Consider the following 20,749-nt stretch of genomic DNA (forward strand, 5'->3'; position numbering starts at 1 on the left):
GGAGGGCACCTCCAGGCTGGGGTGCTGGTGGCTGGGGGCATGCTGGGGGCTGAGGGCGCACCTCCGTCTAGTTGAAGAGGGATCCCACAGGGCCCGCACAGAGGACCGGGCGGGCTGACGGGGTCCCCGGAAGCCCCCAGCTGAATCTGCCATCAGCCCCAGGCCCCAGCCTTCTCACGGACCCACGGGGTGACCGGGTTCAGCCCATGACCCACCTGCCCACCCCGCATGGCACCCCCTTCTCCCCACTGCTCCTTGTCCTAATCCCCCGGGGGTGTGTCCCCTCGTCCAGCTCAGCGTGGAGCCCACGGTAGGGGGCACATCCTCTGTCCTGGGGGCGGGCACCCGGCGGGGGGGGCCCGTGTCCGCGGAGCTGCAGGTGTAGACCTTGGGGTTCCCAGCCCAGACAGGGGGACAGCGAGTCAGGGCTCCTCCCAAGACCCAGCAGGGCCAGGCATGTGGGGGCCAGGCAGGACACAGGGCGCACTGGCCAGGGGGAGGGAGCGGACCCCTCTCCACTCTGACCACTATGCTCCACTCCCCCCGGGGGACCTGTCCCTGCATGCAGCCTCTCCCTTGGCCCCTCCTTGGCCCGCATGGCATCTCCCATCCTTCGGTTACGCCTCGCCCTGTGCTGGGGCCAGGGAGCCAGAGCCTGAGAAGAAGGAATTCCTGGGCTGAGGGCTCGGGCATCCTGCGGGCAGATCCACAAGCACCAGTGGGGCTGAGGCAAAGGCACCTGGAAGCCCCTGTGCCTGAGGAGGCCCACCCAGAGGGGGAGACTTTGCTGCTGATGCTGAGGCTGGAAGGGCGTTCAAGGCAGAGGGAACAGCCTGGGTGGCTTTGGAGCGACCTGAGGTCTCAGGGGCAGAGCCGCTAAGGTGCAGTTCTGGAGACCAGGAGGAGCTTGAGGGTGGGGGTGGGGATGAGGATGGAGGCGACAGAGCTCCAGGGCTCCAGGGAGGTGTAGGACGGGGAAGAGCTGCGAGTGGTGGCCCAGTTCTCCTGCGCCAGGCGGGGCCGGGCCCCAACTCCTGGCAGGTGGTGGAGGGGGGAGGGCCAACGGCCCTCAGCCCTGGAGACAGCCGGGTCTGCTGCTGCCATGCCGGCAGCCCGCGCCCCCTCGTCCAGCCCAGCATCATTTGGGGAAGGCCTGGCCCTGCACCTCTGCTACCCTCTCCCTCCCTGTCATCCCCAGCCTCCCCCGATCAGGACCAGATGTGCCGCTGAGCAGGAATTCTAGCTATTTGGTTAACCAGTCACTCCAGGGAGTTTCTGATAAGGCGATTTGGTTCTCAGCGGAGCCTGGGAGGGGGAGGAGTGAGAACAAGCGGCTCCTGCCCCCACCCTCCTTGAGCCCCGGGGCCTGGGATGCCCGCCGGCCAGGGTCTCGCCCAGCCAGGCCGCTCTGAGGAAGAAAGGCTTTCCAGTCCTCTTGTGGCACCGGGCTGTGCCAGCAGGTGGGCGCTAAGGCTGCAGGGGTGTCCGCCCCCAGGGGCCTGGGTGCAGAGCTTCAGTGGGAGGGGAAGGAGTCCACACGGGGCGAGGCGGTGTGCTCCCCGCTGAGACGCCTACGGCCCCTGTGAGCGCGCCACCTCCCAGCAGCTGGTCCTCCCCTCTCTCATCTTTTATCCACTGACGTTGGTGCCAGGCTCTGAGCCGGGCCCTGGAGCCATGGAGATGGATGAGGCTCCCTTCCCGCCCTCGAGACGATCGTAGTGAATGAGGAACCCGGTGCCTCAGCTCATGGTCAACGGGGAGAGCAGGCCTGCAGCAGCGCCCGGGCCAGGGGCGCTACCCTGGGGGCGCTTCTCACCCGGGGCCCCGGCCCTCTCCTCCAGGCTGCCTCCTCCCAACAGCCACTGAGCACCCACCCCTGCTCAGGTGGTGAACCTGAGCTCCAGCCCTGCTTGGACTGCTACTTGCCCCTGGGTCCCGGGACAGCATCTTATCTTGTTCTGCTCTGTTCTTATGGTGGCCTCCTGGGGCCATCTTGACCGTTTCTCTGGTCTTCCAGCCCTTAAGCACTTAGCTTATATCTCCGTGGACCCCAATACCTCGCCCAGTATCTGGTGCAGAGTAGAGGCTCAGTGTGGGCGCTCTGAATGAACAGATGGGTGAGTGGGTGTGTGGGTAGGTGTTTGTGTGTGTGTGTGTATGTATGTGCGTATGAATGCACGTCTTTGTGGGTAGGCGGGTGGGTGGGTGTATAGACAGATGGATGAGTAGATATATATAGGGGTGGATATATGCAGGAGACGTGGGCTCAATCCCTGGGTTAGGAAGATCCCCTGGAGAAGGAAGTAGCAACTTCAGTGTTCTTGCCTGGGAAGTCCCATGGACAGAGGAGCCTGGTGGGCTACAGTCTGTGGGGTCACAGGGTCAGACACAACTGAGCAACCAAACAAACTGAACGGCAACAAAGGGGCTTCAGGCCGACAGCCGTCTGCTGTGTCGCCCTTGCAGCAGTGCCCGAGGGGGGCGAGGGAGCAAAGCAGAGCCCGAGATTCACTGGACGTCTGTCCCCGTGGACACGCTACATGCTGACTCACAGAGAAATGCATCTGCATTTAGAGTCAGGAACACGGTAGGGACTGAAAGATATTTGTTGATTACATGGAATTTGAAGATCTTGTTTAAGGGAACAGGGGCCTCCCTGGGGGCTCAGACGGTAAAGAATCTGCCTGCGATGCAGGAGGCCCGGGTTTGATTCCTGGGTCAGGAAGAGCCCCTGCAGAAGGGAATGGCAAACCCACTCCAGTATTCTTGCCTAGAGAAGTCCATGGGCAGAGGAGCTCGGGCAGCTACAGTCCATGAGATCGCAGAGTCAGACACGGCTGAGCAACCAACACACAACCAGGGAGCATGCATCTGGAAATTGTTGTAAGGACCTAGGAAATCTGAACTCATCAGTAAACAGGCGGCCAACTAAGAGCTATAAAATCCTATCCTAGGAAAAGGCACAGGGCCCAGAGAGTTTTATGGGCAAGTTTTTTTTCTTCAGTGTTCAAGATCAGCCCTCTACTGTACAAGACCTTTCAAGCTCAGAAGATGAACACCATTATGATTCATTTTCTGTGTTCACATAACCCTGATACTCAATCAGGAGAGCACACAGAAAAAGGAAAAACCACAGACCGAGTTCACATGTGAAGATAGACACAAAAATTGTAAATAAAGGAGTGAGCAAATTAAATCCAGCAGTGTATTGAATTAGAGTAATAATACACCCTGGCCAAGTAGAGTTTACTTCCAGGAATGCAAGGATGACTCAACATTAGGAAATCCATTAATATCATTGTGTTAATAGGCCATATGATAGAAAAGAGAGGGAAAGCCATACAGTAATATATTAATAGATAAGCGCCCAAACATGTTCCATAACGTTTAAAATGCACTCCCCATTATGAAACTTGTTTACCAGGGAAGGCATAGACAGGAATTTCCTTAACACCAGGGAAGAAGCTCGTGTCCTCCGCCTGCTGCCTCTTCCCACCCTGCTAGCCCATCATCCTCTGAAATCAGCACCACCACCATCCACGCAGCCAAATTCAATGTTTTTAATAAGCTGTGGCCTGTCGGGCGCTTTCGCTGCCACTGCCCTCTACTCTCCCCACCCTGTCCTGAAACCCCTCTCGGTTACACTTCTTGTGTGAAGCAGTCAGTCTCTAACAAACCAGCCCCCTTGCAGATAACAGTCAGAAACCTTGGACAGCAAGCAATCAAACAAGCGGAAAACTACCCAGGGGCTCCAGAGAGTTAGCAAAAAGCAGGTCGTTTTGGAAGGGCAGTCATAGCTCAGGCATCCTGAACCCCAATCTTTGTGGCTTGAGGAACCAGGAGAAGGAGCCTGGGGCCATCAAGGTTGCTGAAGAGCGAGGCAGGAATCTTAGAAAGAGCCACAGAAGGGGACGTTACAGACTTTATGTATAAACTCTGCTCACGTTCCTGGCCCGAGGCGTCTCTGCAACACCAAGTGTGAGACACAAGTCAAGATGACATGACATGCCTGGGGGTTGAGGAACAGGTGTTTCCTCTCAGGGGAAAGACATTAACTGAGGCCAGCTCTGAGGTCACTCAGACACTGGACTGATCAGATACAGAATTTAAAAGAGCTAGGATAACGATGCCTGTGGAGATAAAGGAAAACACAGGGGCATGAATGAAAAGATGGGAAATTTCAGCACATAGAAAATGCTAGAAACATCTAAGTGGACCGGGAGGGCAGAAAAATACAGCATCTGAGATTAAAAAACAAAATCACTGGAAGATATTAGTGGCAGAATGGAGATGACGAGAGAATCTGTGAACTTGAAGATAGGCCGGGAGACTTTATCCAAGGTGAAGCAGAAGCAAAAAAAGAAAATTTGTTTTTTAAAGAACAGAAACTCAAGATCAAATGAATGACATTAAAAAGTCTAACACACAGGTGACTGAACGGAGAAGGCAATGGCACCCGACTCCAGTACTCTTGCCTGGAAAATCCCATAGACAGAGGAGCCTGGTGGGCTGTGGTCCATGGGGTCGCTAAGAGTCAGACACGACTGAGCGACTTCACTTTCACTTTTCACCTTCATGCATTGGAGAAGGAAATGGCAGCCCACTCCAGTGTTCTTGCCTGGACAATCCCAGGGGTGGGGGAGCCTGCTGGGCTGCCTTCTATGGGGTCGCACAGAGTCGGACATGACTGAAGCGACTTAGCAGCAGCAGCAGGGGAGAAGCAAGAGAACGGGGGAGAAAAATATTGGAGAAACAATGGCTAAAATCTGCCAAGAAGTCCGGCAAAACCCAGAGAGGATCAATTTGAAGCAAACTGTGCCTGGGTTCATCAAAGTGAAAAGGCTGAACACGAAAATTCAAAAAGGCAGGTTTGAAAGGAGGACGCATCGCATTACCAGGAACAGTGTGCTAAAGGTGGCAGGCTTCTCAAGAGAAAGGCGGAGGCCAGGTGAGAGGATGAGACGCTGAGAGAGGCTGAGGTCACTCAAACTGGCCTCGGGCGGCCCCTCTGTGCTCGGTGCCCCTCTGGGCATCTCCCACATGCAGGGCCTGGGAGCTGGCAGCGGTGCAGGGCAGAGGGGAGCAGGCGTGCGTCCCTTCCATGGGCCACGGGACAGGCGGTGCCCTTCCGGGCCTGGAAGGAGGCGTGACAAGTCCCTTCCATGGGCCACGGGACAGGCGGTGCCCTTCCCGGGCCTGGAAGGAGGCGTGACAAGTCCCTTCCATGGGCCACGGGACAGGCGGTGCCCTTCCGGGCCTGGAAGGAGGCGTGACAAGGAACAGCAGGGATGCCTGTGGCAGGCGTGGGCCAGGTCGGTGCCAAGGTCGGTGCCAAGTCTGTTCTCTCAACTGGACCGGGCCCTCCCATGCAGGTGGGGTCTCTCAGGCCAAGGACGTCTGAGAGATGCCTTGAGCGCAGTGTCAAGGGCTAGGCACCCCATCCTGCGGGCGATAGGGACCTTGCCGGTGAGAACCACTTTCGGGGGCAACTGAAGAAAAGCGGCTGCTTTGGGCCTGGCACCTCTGGAGCATGCACCTCCCGGCCCAGCCTGGCCTGGGGCTCCTGGGGAAGGAAGCCCGAGGGGCCTCAGGCCCCCTAATCCTGGTCACTCCCGCCCACCGCGAGCTTTGTGGAAGCCTCCCCAGCACCCCAGGATTTCAGGCCTGCTTCCCTGTGACACTCGAGGAACATCGTACCTGAGGGTGCCCCAGACGAGGGATGTGGGGCCAGCCGTCCAGCATGGGCCGCAGTCTCCCTGCATGCTCTGCTTGCAATTAGCACAGAGGCCGGGCTCTTCTCCCAGCACTTCACCAGGGAGTCAAAAGAATTCCCAGAACCAAAGGAGTGCGGCCACTGCCAGGCTGGCAGGCAAGGCTCATGCGGCAGCAACAGCCGTGCAGGAGCTCAGGGTGGACAAAGGGGAGGTATGAGGGGTGCGGGGGACTCTGTCCTGAGAAGTTCACACCGGACTTGGGGGCAGCCAGAAACACATGGAGGAGAAGGATGGGCCGTGGGAGCTCCAGGAATTGCACTCCTCCAGGTGAAGCTGGTCAAGGAGGGCTCCCTGGAAGAGGAGAGGATCATAGAAGGCCTTGAAGGCCGAGGACAATTGAATCAGGAGGGCGGACAGGCGGGGACGGTGGGGTGGATGCAAAGAGAAGAGGGAGGGGGCTGCAGATGCTCTCCCGCCAGATATCTTTATAGGAGGGGAGTTTGCCTGGGACAGGGGCCGGGGGGCGGCAGTTCAGGGGGGAGACTGGAGCGAGGGTCTCCCAGCCTGCTGGCCTCTGCTCTAAGAGGCAGCCGCGGAGCAGGCGCCTAGGCCGGCGGCCAGCAGCACTTGAGAACGCACTTGACAAAGTAGTAAACTTTATTAATCCCACGAAGCTGGACTCTGGAGTGTGTCTTGATACTCTGCGAACACAGCAGCGGGGCTCGAGGCAGCAGCCGGCACCCCCTGGAGACGCCCTCGCTGGGCGGCCTGAGTTCCAGGCTCAGGGACCACCAGCCCGCATGTGCTGGCTGTGCTCTCCAAGGAGAAGGACCGTCCTGTCACCTTGAGGGAAACAGCCTGTGGGGTCCGCTGCCGGCGATCCCCTTTGAACTTCCGAGCAGAATCTGGGGCACATGCACACAGCGGCGTTCCAGTCCCGAAAGAGCCCGAAGAGCCAGGCGGCGGCATTCCCGGACCTGAGTTTTCGCTCTCAACCCTGGAGAGCATGACCTTGGGTGCTCCTGCCTAACCTGGGGCCCGGCACGCCCCAGTGGCCACACACAGGGAAGTGTCCTCTGAGAGCCAGGCAGCCGGTGGCGTTTTCCCCCCAACTTTGCTTTGGAGCAATTTTAGATTTACAGCCAAAACTGCATGTGTGGTGGGGAGTTTCCCGAATCCACCTACGTTTACGTGGAATGAAGGCGGCGAAGGTCCCAACCCAGCTCCTGGCGTCACCGGGTGTCGCCGAGGTTTCTGCTCCGTCCCCCTTCTGCTTGTTCATCATTTCTTTCATCTCCCTGGTGGAGGGGTTTTCAAAAAAACACAGTGCCTGGAGAGGCTGCTGATGGGGCTTCAGACCCCACAGTACAGCTCACTTTTGAGAACCCACCCCTGTCGAGTCTGGGCGCCGCATCAGAAAGGAAGCCCGAGCACACCTGAGAAGTCCGCTGAGTGACCCTCCCTCTCCCCAGAGACCGCGTCTCCACGGGCAACGGGATGATGCTGAGTGACAGCAGTCAGCTCCCAGCCACAGAGCTTTCCCAAGCCTGAAGCCACGCCACTCTTCCCACTAAACATGCTGTGTGCGGAAAAGCTTACTGACTTTTTTGTTTAAAAAGGTACCTTATGTTAATATGGAGTATCTTGTGACTTTGTATTCACTTAGAGTATTTTTAAAGATATTTCCATGTGGACCATTTTTTTTAGGTCTTTATTGAATTTGCTACGATGCTGTTTCTGTTTCATTCTTTTTTTTTTTTTTTTTTTGGCTGCAAGGCATGCAGGATCTTAGTTCCCCGACCAGGAATCAAACCCACATCACTTGCGGTGGACGGTGAAGTCTTAGCCACTGGATCACCAGAGAAATGCTAAGAATATTTTGTTTTTTAATTTTTAAAAATTCAACTATTTGAGAACATTTCCATGCGTTAGTGTTAACGTCTAATCCGGAAAATCTCAGGAGATGCCACTCTCTATCAACTAACAGTCTTTGGGATCCTCTATAATGTTCAAGAATGTCAAGGGGTACCGAGGCAAGAATAACGGGATATGGAGGTCCCAGGGCAGGGCTGGGGAGCAGCTCCGCGTTCACATCCCTGGTGTCTCATTTTCTCTGCGCGTTAAGACAGAGAGCACAGGTGCGAGGGACCCACACAGGCGGGCTGTGAGACGGTTTGTGCTGCATCGGCCCCTGACAGCCCTCAGACGAGGTTATGAGAAAACTTCGCAGAGTGTTCAGAGTCCCCTCTACCCCCCTGCCCACCACACACAACACACCCCCACCGTTCACACCTTGCTCTCGGGGGAGAACTGGTCAACATCAGTGAACTCATATTGAGACATTGTTGTAGGTAATGACGTTCTCACTTCCCACCAGGGCTCACCCTTGGAGTTGAGCATTCTTGGGCTTGGATAGACATATAAAGGTGGGTGCTCACGGTGACAGCATCGTGGGGTCCCGAGAAATAGTCTCACTCCCCTGAAAATCCTCCAGCTCTGCCTGCCCATCCCCCACCCGCCCTAAACCCCCGCAGCCGCTGAGCCTTTCACTGTCTCCGTTGTCCCGCCTTTTCCAGAATGTCACGCGGTCGGGCTCAGACCACGCGTGGCCTTCTCAGACCAGCTTCTCCCCCGCAGTCGTGCACATTCACGTTTCCTCCATGTCTTTCGTGACCTGATAGCTCATTTCTCCATATTACTGAGTAATAACAGTCCATTGTCCTGAAGGCCCAGTTTATTCATCTACTTGCCCGTGAAAGGGCATCTTGGCTGCTCCTGCATCTGATGATTCTGTGCCCATGAGAGGGCATCTTGGCTGCTTCTGCATCTGATGATTCTGTGTAAAGCTGCTTTATGTCAATCTCTGTGTGCAGCTTTTCTTGTAAATGTAGCTTTTCTTTTTAATCCAGTTTCATTTCAAATGGCTTGTGAGTTTCCTCAAGAGTTTTGAAGGTAATTCCTCTTTGGCCCCTTTCCGGGAGGACTTGGTAGGGCACACTCTGTTGCTGTAACTTCCCAGTGTTCTCTGTGGTCTGAGGCTCTCTGCGTGAACACCCGGGTCTATCCCAGGTCCTATCTGTCCCCGCCGGGCGACAGCTCCATCCTGGTGTCAGTGGCACCCCGTCCTAAATCTGGTTTCCCTGTGACATGTTCTCACGTCTTGCCGGCTAAACCTTGCTCTGCCCTGCTATTGAAGGCATGCCCATTAAACTCGCCTCTTACGTAAGTGTCCATCGACAGAGGAACGGATGGAAAAGGTGTGGTACTACATACAACGGAATATTACTCAGCTGTGGGAAAGAAGGAAAGGATGCCATTGGCAGCAAGGTGGGCGGGCCCAGAGCGCATCGTATTGAGTGAAGTCAGACAGAGAAAGACAGATACCATAGGATATCGCTTCTATGCAGACTGCGAAAAGAAATGATACAAATGAACTTACTTACAAAACAGAAACAGACTCTCAGATTTAGAGAGTGAATTTACGGTCATCAGCGCGTAGGGCTGGGGGAGGGAGCCTTCGGGAATGGGGTAGGCATGTGCTCACTGCTGCTGCTACTTAGGGTCTCAGTCGTGTCCGTCTCTGCAACCCTGTGGACCCTAGCCCGCCAGGCTCCTCTGTCCACGGAATTCTCCAGCCAAGAAAACTAGAGAGATTTGCCATGCCCTCCTGCAGGGGATCTTCCCAACCCAGGGATCAAACCTGGGTCTCCTGCATTGCAGGCAGATTCTTTACCACTGAGCCACCAGAGAAGCCCCCCTGTACACACTACTATATGTAAACACCCAACAAGGACCTACTGCATACACAAGGAACTCTGCTCAGTATCACGGAACAACCTAAATGGGGAAAGAATTTGAAAAAGAATAAGATACGTGTATATGTATAACGGAGTCCTACACCTGAAAGTATCAGCTCTGGAAGTCAACCACACTCAGATATCAAATCAAGTTTCATTTTATTTTTTAAAGTCACCTCTTATTCTGCTCACAGCGGGCATGGACAGGGAGGCTATCGTGAACCCTGACCCGCCAGGAAATGCAGGAAGCCTGCTCCCCAGCTCCAGGCCTCCTGGCTGCCCCAGGAGCTCGCTCTGTCTGGGGAGAAGCCCGCTGGACGAGACGCTGGCTCTCAGGCCCCGGCAGGCCGGGCCGCACCTTCAGGCACTGAGCCCTGAGGCCGAATCTCTCATCCGGGTAAGCTTTCTTGCTGTGGCTCTTTGGGGGGAGCGTAGCAGATGCTGGTGGGCGCCTGGCCGCTCACACTCAGGGCCTGTCCCCGAGAGTGGCCGGCTCAGAACCTCCTCGTCTGCCCCGAGCGCCTGCCGCATGCCGACCAGGGTGTCCCAGCCATGCTGTCCCCACCACCCCCAAGCCCGCGTCTCAACGGGGCTTTGAGAGGGGCTCTCTGCAGAGCCCAGCCTGCTCTGGGCCTCTCTAGGCAAGCTTCCCTTTCAGTGCTCTGCTGACAGGGAGCTCACTCCTGCCCCAGGCTGACAGGGCTCCACTAGCCCCTGACCCTGGATCTCCTCCTGGGACCACCTCGCCTCCCCTTCACATCAGGCGGGGGCCTCTCTCATGGCGGTGCCTTGCGGGGCAGCACACATTTCCTCTCGGATCATCCCCACTTTCAACCGAACTCCACAGACAGGCCCCAGGAGGACCCCAGGGCTGGGAGGGGGCACCCTTCTTCCTGGCCCAGAATCTAATCCAGCCATGGGGCAGCAGGCAGGAAGGGGTGCAGGTGACCCCTGCTGGCTTGCAGGATGCCCGCCAGCATCCCTGCCCCCTCACCCCCACGGAGCCCCGCTCACACTCACGTGTCCTCTAGGGGGTCAGGCAGCCCACATGGAGTAACTGAGCTCCACCGTGGTGGGGGGCCATGTGCCGGAGCCCCAATCCTTGGACACCCCATCTCCCTGGCCCGGGGGTCAGAGGCCAGGGGTCTCCCTTGAGGGGTCTCCCTTGAGGGTTTCCTTGAGGATGCAGGCAGCCCACCCAGCCGGGCTTCTGGCTCCAGCCAGCCCATGCTCCTGGGGACCCCAGCCCAGCCCTCACATTTGGGGAAAACCAGTCACTTCCTGTTTGTGTACACAGTCCGCTTGCTTCCCGCGAGTAGTGGAGGGTCGGCGCGCCAGGGAGCTGGGCGTCCCAGTCCTCATGGGCCCGCTGCTCTGAGGAGAAACTTAATCACTTTGTTTTCTTGGTTTAGGTTTTACTTTTTAATAATAATAAAAAAAATGACCCCGCTCGGCTCTGGCCCCAGGCCCTGTGACGTTCCCTGCACAACAGGCGTCACTTTTAAACGCTTGGCCTGCAGGCAGCTCAGGGCCAGGTCTCTGAGGGCGAGAGGTGGAGCCCAGGACTGGATCCGTGCTGGGAAGGCTGGGGGGCAAGGCTGGGGGGGCCAACCTCCCCATCCTGTTGCCCGGTCAGGAGGGCCCCGCAAGGCTCGGACCCTCCCCAGGCTTTGGCCCTCAAATGGCAGGTGGGCTGGGCAGGGAGAGGCCTGGGGACCTGCCTACCAAGATGGCACGGGACGGGGACCGGGCACAGGGGCCACCCCAGAACCCTCTCAGCCCCACTAACAGAGCTCACAGCACGCCCTGTTCCCAGCATTGAGCTCACCCCAAGGAGGAGAGAGCTAAGCGATCTCTGGACAGGGGCAGTCGGGGGAAGCAACCTTGGTGGCTGACGGGAGGCACAGTGGGCTTGGGCTGGGGAGTGAGAGCTGGTCTGCCAGCAGGAAGGGCCACGGAGGGAGATGGGGCTGCAGGGGAAAGAGGGGGAGAGCGGAGGTGTTTGAGATGCTTCTTCGGGAGGAAGGAAGGAAGGAAGGAGCTGCAGGCACAGAGCCCTGGCTGTGTGGCAAGGTGACTCCAGTCATCAGGAGAGCCGGCTGCAGTGCCCACCACTCGCCTCACCCACTCTGCCTCACCTGGTGAGGACCCCACAAAGGACTCCTTCCCTCCTGAAGCTGGACATTCGCTCAGCGGTGAGACCAGAAGGGCCCCACATGCACGCAGCTTGCAGTGTGACGGGGTGGTGGAGAGGCAATCCTGAGAGACAGGCGAGCAGGTGACAGGGGCCCAGCCGCTGACCGGAGCCAGCAAGGAGATGCAGCATTGCCCCAGGCAACCAGGACCTGTCAGGGCAGAGGGGAGGGCAGGGCTGAGCCCTGCCACGGGGCGTGGAGAGTGAAGGGGTTCCAGGAGCCTCGAGGTGGGCAGGCCCTCTCCGTGTGGGGGTCTTCATCTCAGGAGCAGAGCACGGTGCAGGAGGGGGGCCTGGAGCGTTTGAGAAATGGCAGAACAAGTGCGTCTGCATCTTCTGAAGGGCTGGGTCTGCACATGTGGGTGAGGGTGAGGAGGTCAAAGAGAGCATTCTGAGTACCCAACCCACAGGCAACTTCCAGAGGTTTAAGAAGCTGCAGCAGCGGCGGAGGCGTGCGGCCAGAGCAGGTAGCTGGAGAGAACAGAAATGGGAGGTCACGGCCGAGAGGCTGGGCATGAAGCATCCATGTGCCGGCCTGTGCATCTACCCCCATCCACCCCCCATCCACCCACCCATCCACCCATCCCTCCATCCATCTACCCCCAATCCATCCACCCATCCATCCACCCATCCCTCCATCCACTCACCCCCATCCATCTATCCATCCATCCGTCCATCCGTCCACCCACCCCCCATCCATCCACCCATCCATCCACCCATCCCTCCATCCACTCACCCCCATCCATCTATCCATCCATCCGTCCATCCGTCCACCCACCCCCCCATCCATCCATCCGTCCATTCATCCACCACCCATCCATCCACCGATCCATCCGTCCATCCACCCCCCATCCATCCACCCATCCGTTCATCAATCCACCTATCTATCCACACATCCCTCCATCCACTCACCCCCATCCATCTATCCATCCATCCGTCCATCCATCCACCCACCCACCCACCCATCCATCCATCCATCCATCCATCCGTTCATCCATCCATCCATCCATCCATCCGTTCATCCATCCATCCATCCATCCATCCGTTCATCCATCCATCCATCCATCCATCCGTTCATCCATCCATCCATCCATCCACTCACCCACCCATCCATCTATCCATCCACGCACTTCCCACACCCCCATCCATCCATCTGTCCATTCATCCATCCACCCATCTACCCCCCATCCATCCATCCACCCATCCATCCGCCCATCCACCCCCAATCCATCCACCCATCCATCCACCCATCCCTCCATCCACTCACCCCCATCCATCTATCCATCCATCCGTCCATCCACCCACCAACCCCCCCATCCATCCATCCATCCATCCACCCCCCCATCCATCCACCCATCCATTCATCAATCCACCCATCCATCCACCCATCCCTCCATCCACTCACCTCCATCCATCTATCCATCCATCTATCCATCCACCCACCTCCCACACCCCCATCCATCCATCCGTTCATCCATCCACCCATCCATCCACCCATCCATCCATCCATCCATCCACCCACCCACCCATCCATCTATCCATCCATCTATCCATCCACACACACTTCCCACACCCCCATCCATCCATCCGTCCATTCATCCATCCACCCATCCATCCACCCATCCATCTATACCTCCATCCATCCACCCATCCATCCAACCATCCACCCATCCACCTGTCCATCCATCCATCCATCCATCCATCCATCCACCCGTCCATCCATCCATCCATCCACCCGTCCATCCATCCACCCATCCACCCATCCATCCACCCATCCACCCACCCATCCACCCATCCATCCACCCATCCATCCAACCATCCACCCATCCATCCACCCATCCATCCATCCACCCATCCACCCATCCATCCATCCACCCATCCATCCACCCATCCACCCATCCATCCACCCACCCATCCATCCACCCACCCATCCATCCATCCATCCATCCACCCGTCCATCCATCCACCCATCCATCCGTCCATCCATCCACCCATCCATCCATCCATCCACCCACCCCCATCCATCCATCCGTCCATTCATCCACCACCCATGCATCTGCCCATCCACCTGTCCATTCAGCACCAAGTGCTCCATGGACCTCTGGGATAAGACTGAGCAGCGCCTCGAGCTTCAGGTGCCAAGCCCCGCGTGGGAGCGATGTGGCTCCTCAGGGGGGTGGTGGTCAAGGAGGGGGCCATGAGGCCACCTGGGTAGGGAGCGGGGCTTGGAGAACTGGCCTGGGAGGCTCTGAGAAGGATGAGGCAGGGGCTAGTGGAGGGTCTGATCTCAGTGTCAGAGGATGCTGAGTCAACAGCCCGAAGGGGCCGGGGCCAAAGCCAGGCGCGGGGGGCTTGGCGAAGGAGGCCGAGGCGATCAGTCTCAAGGGGCTGGAGATGGGGCTGAGGGCCTTTGCCAGGGGCTGGAGGTGTCCAGGAAGGATGCATCCCAGGTACTTTTGGAGCCCCTGGAGGGATATGATTGCCCTGACGGAGTGAAGGAGGGGCCACGACGCAGCAGGATCTGAGAGGCCCAGGCGGGGCGCGGGGCCGACACGGGACCGGACCCGGGACGTCGATGAAAGAGGCCTGGAGGTAGATAGTGCTGCTGGGTGGGCCCTGGGCAGGTGACCTGGGGAAGGGGCTTCTTCCTGCCTGCTGTTTTAGCTCCATCCCACCCACCCGGGCATGGTACCCGCTTCGGGCCAGCCTGGAGATGTTTGCAGGAACTCTTAGTGTCTCCCTCCTTGATGGCCCCACGTCCTGGCCGCCACACCAGTGAGGGCTGGCCCCAGGCCCCAGACTCCTGGCCAGCAGGGCTGGCCCATGCCCTGCCCAGAGCAGAGGCGGGTGGAGAGCGGGTGCGGAAAGAGGGGACCTGAGGAGGCAGCCCTTGGGCTGGGCCTCGGGAGTGAGGCTCCAAGGTGTGCTTTGGCCCCCGGGGTGAATCGGCTCAGCTATTTTCTGTGTTAAGAAATGGGCCGGGATGGGGGCGGTGGGGGGAGGCGGGAAGTGCTCTGTGTTTCCACTGCAGGCACAGAGCAATTCGGTCATTCGTTTTCATTCCAGTATCTGGAAAACAGCTGATTCTGGAAACCTAAGACTTCCCTGGGCAAGGAGCACCGAGGAGGAGGGCGCCCCACAGGCCGGGGTGTGAGCTCAGGCCCAGGGAGGCCTGATCCCTGCTTGGAGGGGTGCTGCGTCTGGGTCTGGAGGGGAGAGCCCCACACCCACCGAGCCCGTCCCACCCACGAAGCCCAGCCAGGTTTCTATAGCACCGGTGAGCCTGACACCGGGACTCTGGAAACTTGGTGGGTTAATCTGGGCGCTAATCCTAGCAACAGGCTGGGCCTGCAGCTGCTTGTCTCCTGGGGCCGCTGAGCCAGGCCTGAGACCCTCCTGCAAGGGGCCTGGTCACACCGAGCCCGGCTCTCTGGGTCTCAGCACTGGGTGGAGCCACCCCAGGACCAAGGCCTGCCTGGGCACCCTTCCTGGGCCCCCTCTGGGCTGCCGAGGGTCCCCGAGGATGCCCTTACCTCAAGGTTGCCAGGGTCAGAGGAGATTAGCAGGTGCTAGACACCGTGCGGCTCCCTGCGGCGAGCAGGAGGAACCCAGGGGCTGCTGGGCAGGCTCTGGGACCCTGGCCCTGGGTCTGCCTGGTCACCAAAGACTAAAGGAGGGACAGCTCTGGAAGCCTTGACCAGGGAGCCTGCTGCACGTGTGTGTGTGTGTGTGTGTGTGTGTGTGTGTGTGTTACGTGTTGTGCGTGTTGTGTGTGTGTGTGGTGTGTGTGTGTATGTGTGTGTGTGGTGTGTGCACACCAGTGTGGGAGGGGCTGCTCCTCTGTATCTCTGCCAGTCTGCCTTACGGTCCGGTGGTACATGTCTAGCCACCATCCATCCCTCCATCCACCATCCATCCATCATCCACCATCCATCCATCCATCCACATCCATCCCTCCATCCACCATCCACCATCCATCCATCATCCACCATCCATCCATCATCCAGCCATCATCCATCAGCCATCCCTCCATCCACCCTCCATCCACCATCCATCATCCATCCATCCACCATCCATCCACCATCCCTCCATCAACCATCCATCCATCATCCCTCCATCCACCATCCATCCATCATCCTCCATCCATCCACTATCCATCCACCATCCATCCCTCCATCCACCATCCACCATCCATCCATCATCCATCATCCTCCATCCACCATCCATCCATCCACCATCCATCCATCATCCTCCATCCCTCCATCATCCATCATCACCATCCATCCCTCCCTCCACCCTCCATCCACCATCCACGACCCATCCTCTCACTCACTGATTCGATAACAGCCCAGAAGTGTCGTCCGTACCCGTGGGCTGGCTGTGTCACCCAGGCAGCAGCTGAAAGGGGCTGAAAGGATCGCCCCTCTGTGGCCCCCACCTTGGGGCTGGAGTCTTGGACTCCTCACTCTGCCCTCCTGGACCCTCCCAGACCAGCCAGCCTGGTTCACAGGTGGACCTCACTCTGCCTGAGGCTTGGCCTCTGCCTGGATGGGGGATGAGGTCCTGAGTCCTGGATCTCACAGGGCAGGGCCCTCTTTCCTGGGGGTTGCGGGCACAGCCTCCCAGCGACACGGAGGTGGGGCGGGCCTGGCAGCCTCTGCGCAGGTCCGGGAGATTCGCAGCTGAGTGATGGATCCTAGGAGCCGCTGTCGGACGCCGTGGATGAGGGGCTGACGTGGTTTTCCCCTCCCCACCTTCCGTCCTCTTCTGGCCTTTGGGTCAGGCCTGGACTCTACCCCACGGCCAGTCTCCTCTCTTGCCAGCTGGTGGTCTCTGGGAGGGAGGCAGAGTCCAGGCTGGCCGTGGCGGGGGAGAGGCGGGGAACCGGGGAAGGGCCAGCAATAGGAAGGGGACGGAGGAGAGAGAAGGGGGCTATTGGGCCTTCAGATGAGTGACCTGAAGGAAACGGACATGGAGAAGGGACCAAGGAGAGCTCCAGGCAGTGTGGGGGAGCCCCAAGTCCTCCCCAGGCCCTGCAGAGAGGCTGGTCCCTCCCTAAGCCTGCGGGCAGCCAGGGCAGCCGGAGCCCGGCCGGGAGCCATACCCAGGGGAGCAGCACCTTTTCCACCGCCGGGCCCTTTTTCTGCTTTCCAGCCCCCCCACCCCCAGCTCCCTGGCGTCCAGCCCCGAGAGCCCCGGCACCCTGTCAGAGGTGGAGGCGGCCTGGGTGGAGCAGGGCGGTGGAGGGCAAGGATCAGGCCAGGCCCATTGTTTAGAAACGAAGGAACTGACTTCAGCCCCGGGAGCAGGGCCTCCCACCCCACCCGGGCTTCCTGCTCCCCAGGCGGCCAGAGTGGACTTTGTCCACCTTATTTGGGGATTGAGAAGCTGCACGGCGTGCGCGTCCCTGCAGTCCACAGCCTCAGGGTGGAGGGTACCTCTCCAGTCACTCTCTGTGACTCAGACTTACAGCCTTTTGAGCAGAGAAAGTGCTAATCGAGTATCCATTCGATCCTCCATTCAGCTGTCCATCTACCCTTCCAGGTATCCACCAACCCCTCATCCACCCACCTAGCCATTCACATGTCCACAGCTGTCCCCTCTTCTACACTCACCCCTCCAACCATGCGTCCACCCCTCCATTCACCATCTACCATCCATCCATTCACCCATCCACCCACCCACCCATCCATCCATTCATCCCTCTGTCCATCCACCAGCCACTACTGATCCGCCATCCAGCCATCCATCCAGCCATCTACCCACTCCTCTACTATATCCTTATCCATTCTCCCATCCATCCGTCCATCCATCCACCGCCCACCCATCCAACTCGTAACCTAACAATTTTGTAGCATCTTGGTTTGATCATTGGAAGCTCAATGCCAAGAAAACATTTTGAATAAATTCCCCGGCCAAGAAGCAAAATGCTGCCTCACTATGTCCCTTTCATCTGTGGCTTGTAGAATTTGAACTATTGTGAGTCATGTCTGGGACCAGGGCTAGGACACAGGGCTGTGCCGTCAAGACTTTCCATTTTCCATGATGCAGATGACAGAAACGTACGTGGGCACCAACGGGGCCAAGGTCCCGGTGGGCAGGGTCTTTCCTAGTTCTGCATGACTTCGAAGAAGCACCTCATTCCTCTGGTCTTGGCTGACTCTTTGTTATACTGAGTTGCCAAGACTTCTGTGAGGGTCAGTGGGGAGCAAGAATCTTCCTGATTGAGCAATTTCAGTGTCCCCAGCAGAGGCTGGGATGGTGAAACCAAGGCTGTCCACAGAGATGGCTGACACGGGGGCCCTGTTTCTGGGATTCCAGGCTCTAGCAGACGGTGCCTAACCCTTGGGCCTGTCAGATGCATTAAGGGGAGAAACGAGCTTTGGATGGTAGGTAGGGGGCCGTAAGTCCACTTTAAGTCTGGTTTCCCAGCACAAGTGCTCATGGGCCCTGTCTTAACTCTCAAGAATCCTGGTTGTTTAATTATATTGTCATTAACTGGGCATATGACCAATTAATTACATGGTCCCAGTCCTGAGTGCTCATCTTATTTGAATAGGGTTTTGAAGGATGAATAGGAGTTCTCCATGCGGAGGCTGGAAGGACTTTCGGAAAAAAGAGCAGAGGTGAGAGGGAGGCCCTGCCTGGCATTTTGGGTTTGTAGAGAGCCTGATGTGGCTAGAGCCAGCGTGCAGCTTATGTCCAGGCTGGAACTGGTTGTACTGGTGACTGGAGAGGGAGGGAGTGGTGAGTGGAGCCCGAGGGTCTCTCAGGTCAAAATGTTGAATGTGACTGGGAGCCCATGGGTGCCAGGGTGTGGGCCAAGATCGGGTTCCTGGAGGAGTGGGTGAGGGCTGGCCGGTCAGAGCAGCTGGCTCTGTTAGGTGGGCAGGGGTGAGAGTGGGCGCCCTGAAATGGCTGTCAGAGGGAAGCTTCCCAGAGGGAAGGCGGTGAACCCAGGACCTCCGCTCCGAGTTCCACACGTCCCTTGCTGGACGTTTGGCCCTCGAAGGCTCCCCTCTGGTGAGCAGTGGATTTGGAAATCCCCCCAAGTCTGCCGGCTGAGCACCCTCTGCTCTCAGTCTGGCCTGAGCCCACCTCTCAGGCCCCAAACCCCAGCAGCCTCCGCTGACCCTCCAGCCCACCCTGCTATCTGCAGCCCCATCGCCCTGTCCCGTGGTCTTGCCCTCTTGGAGCTGAGCTCTGAAAGCCCCTGGACACTGGTCTCTGACCCCTGACTCTCAGGCCCCATTCAGTGACCACAGGCTGTTCAAGGGGACCCCTGACCTGTGGTCTGAGGCTCCCTGGCCCTCATCCTGGATTCGGGCCTCAGCAGAGCGCGTGGGGCTGGCAGACCCCACGGGAGCAGGTGGGGCCTGGTTGAGGTTCCGGGCTGGAGCCGGCTGGGAGATGGGCCGGTGGCGCCTGCCTCCCAGGCAGGGCGGGCTTCCTGTCTTCCACTTGCCCCGGGAAGTGACCCCTGCTGCCCCCAGCAGCTAGTGACGTCAGCGTCTGGGGTGACCAGGCCTGGGGCTGGCACCTGCCCACGCTTTGCCCTCTAAGGTGTCTGGACTGTGTCGTGTGGGAACCAGGCCCCCCGGACTTGGGGAGCGCAGCCCTCAGGCAGCTTCTGGCTGGTGCCCGCGGACTCGCTGCTCCATGCCAGGCCCGAGCTGTCGTCGGTCACGGGCACACGGAGCCCCGCACGCAGGAGGTGCCCACCAAACGTGTGTGTGAGTAAACGAACACTGGCCCAGCTGAGCGAGTCCTCAGTTACGGAGGAGTGGGGCCTGTCAGAGGCCCAAGGGCAGGCTGGGGCTCCAGTCTCTCTGCAGAGGGCAGGCTGGTGGTGGGCCAGGGTGCCAGAGCCCAAGGAATTAGCGCACAGACAGGGAGGGCCGGGGTCTGCCCCACCCCCACCCCGGGAGCCTTGGGACAGTCTCCAGGGGTGGCTGGTGCTGTGGAACGTCTTGTGGCATGGCACCCTAACCAGGGGCCCCCATCACCCTTCCCACATCATCTATCATCCTCCCCCATCCCGCATCACCCTCCCCCTGACGCCCTCCCCTGGGCCCCCCATCACCCACCCCCTGAGCCCCTCCATCACCCTCCCCCAAGCCCCCGTCACCCCTCTGGCCCCCGTGCTCCCGCAGGGGCTGAGTGGCAGCAGACACCCCAGCTGGCATGGTCCCTGAGTGGCTCCCTGGTCCTGGCCTCGGGCAGACAGTCGTGTGGGGCCAGGCCTGGCCTTTCCCTCGGGGCTGCGTGCGGAGCATGGCCGGCAGGTGAGTGGGCAAAGGAGCGTGCCAGGGTGCACCCAGCTCAGCAGCCTGGCATCCAGAGACCACTCCCCGCGAGGGCTCCCTGTGCCAACCAGCAGGGCAGCCCACAGACGTTTATTACACTTTTGCGATGAAAACACAGGTTCAGGAACCACGACTGGAGCCCCGAGGCCCGGGGAGGCCACAGGCCCCACCTCGAGGGGCCAGGGTCCTGATGCATCCGAGGGGGGAGATCCACGGGGAGGCCCCGGGTACGCAACGGCACCCTGGCCAGTTGGGGGTGGGTCTTTCAGGGCGTTTGGGCCAGGCTCAGCTGAACTGCTTCCCAGAGTGCGGGGCTCAGGTCAAGAGCCAGGCTGGCCTGGCTCGCTGGGCGCTGACCCTGCCAGGACAGGATGAGGACAGGTGCAGACACAACGCTTTGCTGCCCCGGCTCTGGGGCTGCAGACCCCAGGCGTCAGGGGCCTTGTTGGTTCAGGGCGAGAGGCGGGAGGCCCGGCTGCTGCGGGATGTGGACGCCCGGCCTCGAGCGTCCACTTGGCCTGTGGGTCCGTCCCTGTGCCAGTGCCATCCGGCCAGGAGGCCCCGCTGGCCCGAGAGGAGGCTCCCTTGGCCCCTGCTTCAGAGACACTCGGCCCGGAGAGGAGGTGCAGAGTGGGCGAGGGCCTGAGGCACAGGGGGCAGGCCAGGGAGACTGCGGCTGGGGGTCCAGAGGCTACCCCCAACCTGGGGAGGGCGCTCCCTGGAGGCCCCACTGGTGGG

The 20,749-nt window shown here is 59.1% G+C and overlaps 1 long non-coding RNA gene across 1 annotated transcript; it reads right to left on the reverse strand.

The window, feature by feature from the left end:
• Nucleotides 1-10,918: 10,918 nt before the first annotated feature.
• On the reverse strand, nt 10,919-19,795 carry LOC132344217 (uncharacterized). The gene is made up of 2 exons (XR_009493386.1): nt 16,039-19,795; nt 10,919-12,176 (listed from the first exon to the last, which is right to left on the reverse strand). It is a non-coding gene; the product is annotated as an uncharacterized lncRNA (long non-coding RNA).
• Between the last annotated feature and the right edge of the window lie 954 nt (nt 19,796-20,749).

Source organism: Bos taurus, chromosome 29 (genome assembly GCF_002263795.3).
Source record: "Bos taurus isolate L1 Dominette 01449 registration number 42190680 breed Hereford chromosome 29, ARS-UCD2.0, whole genome shotgun sequence".
Classification (NCBI taxonomy): domain Eukaryota; kingdom Metazoa; phylum Chordata; class Mammalia; order Artiodactyla; family Bovidae; genus Bos; species Bos taurus.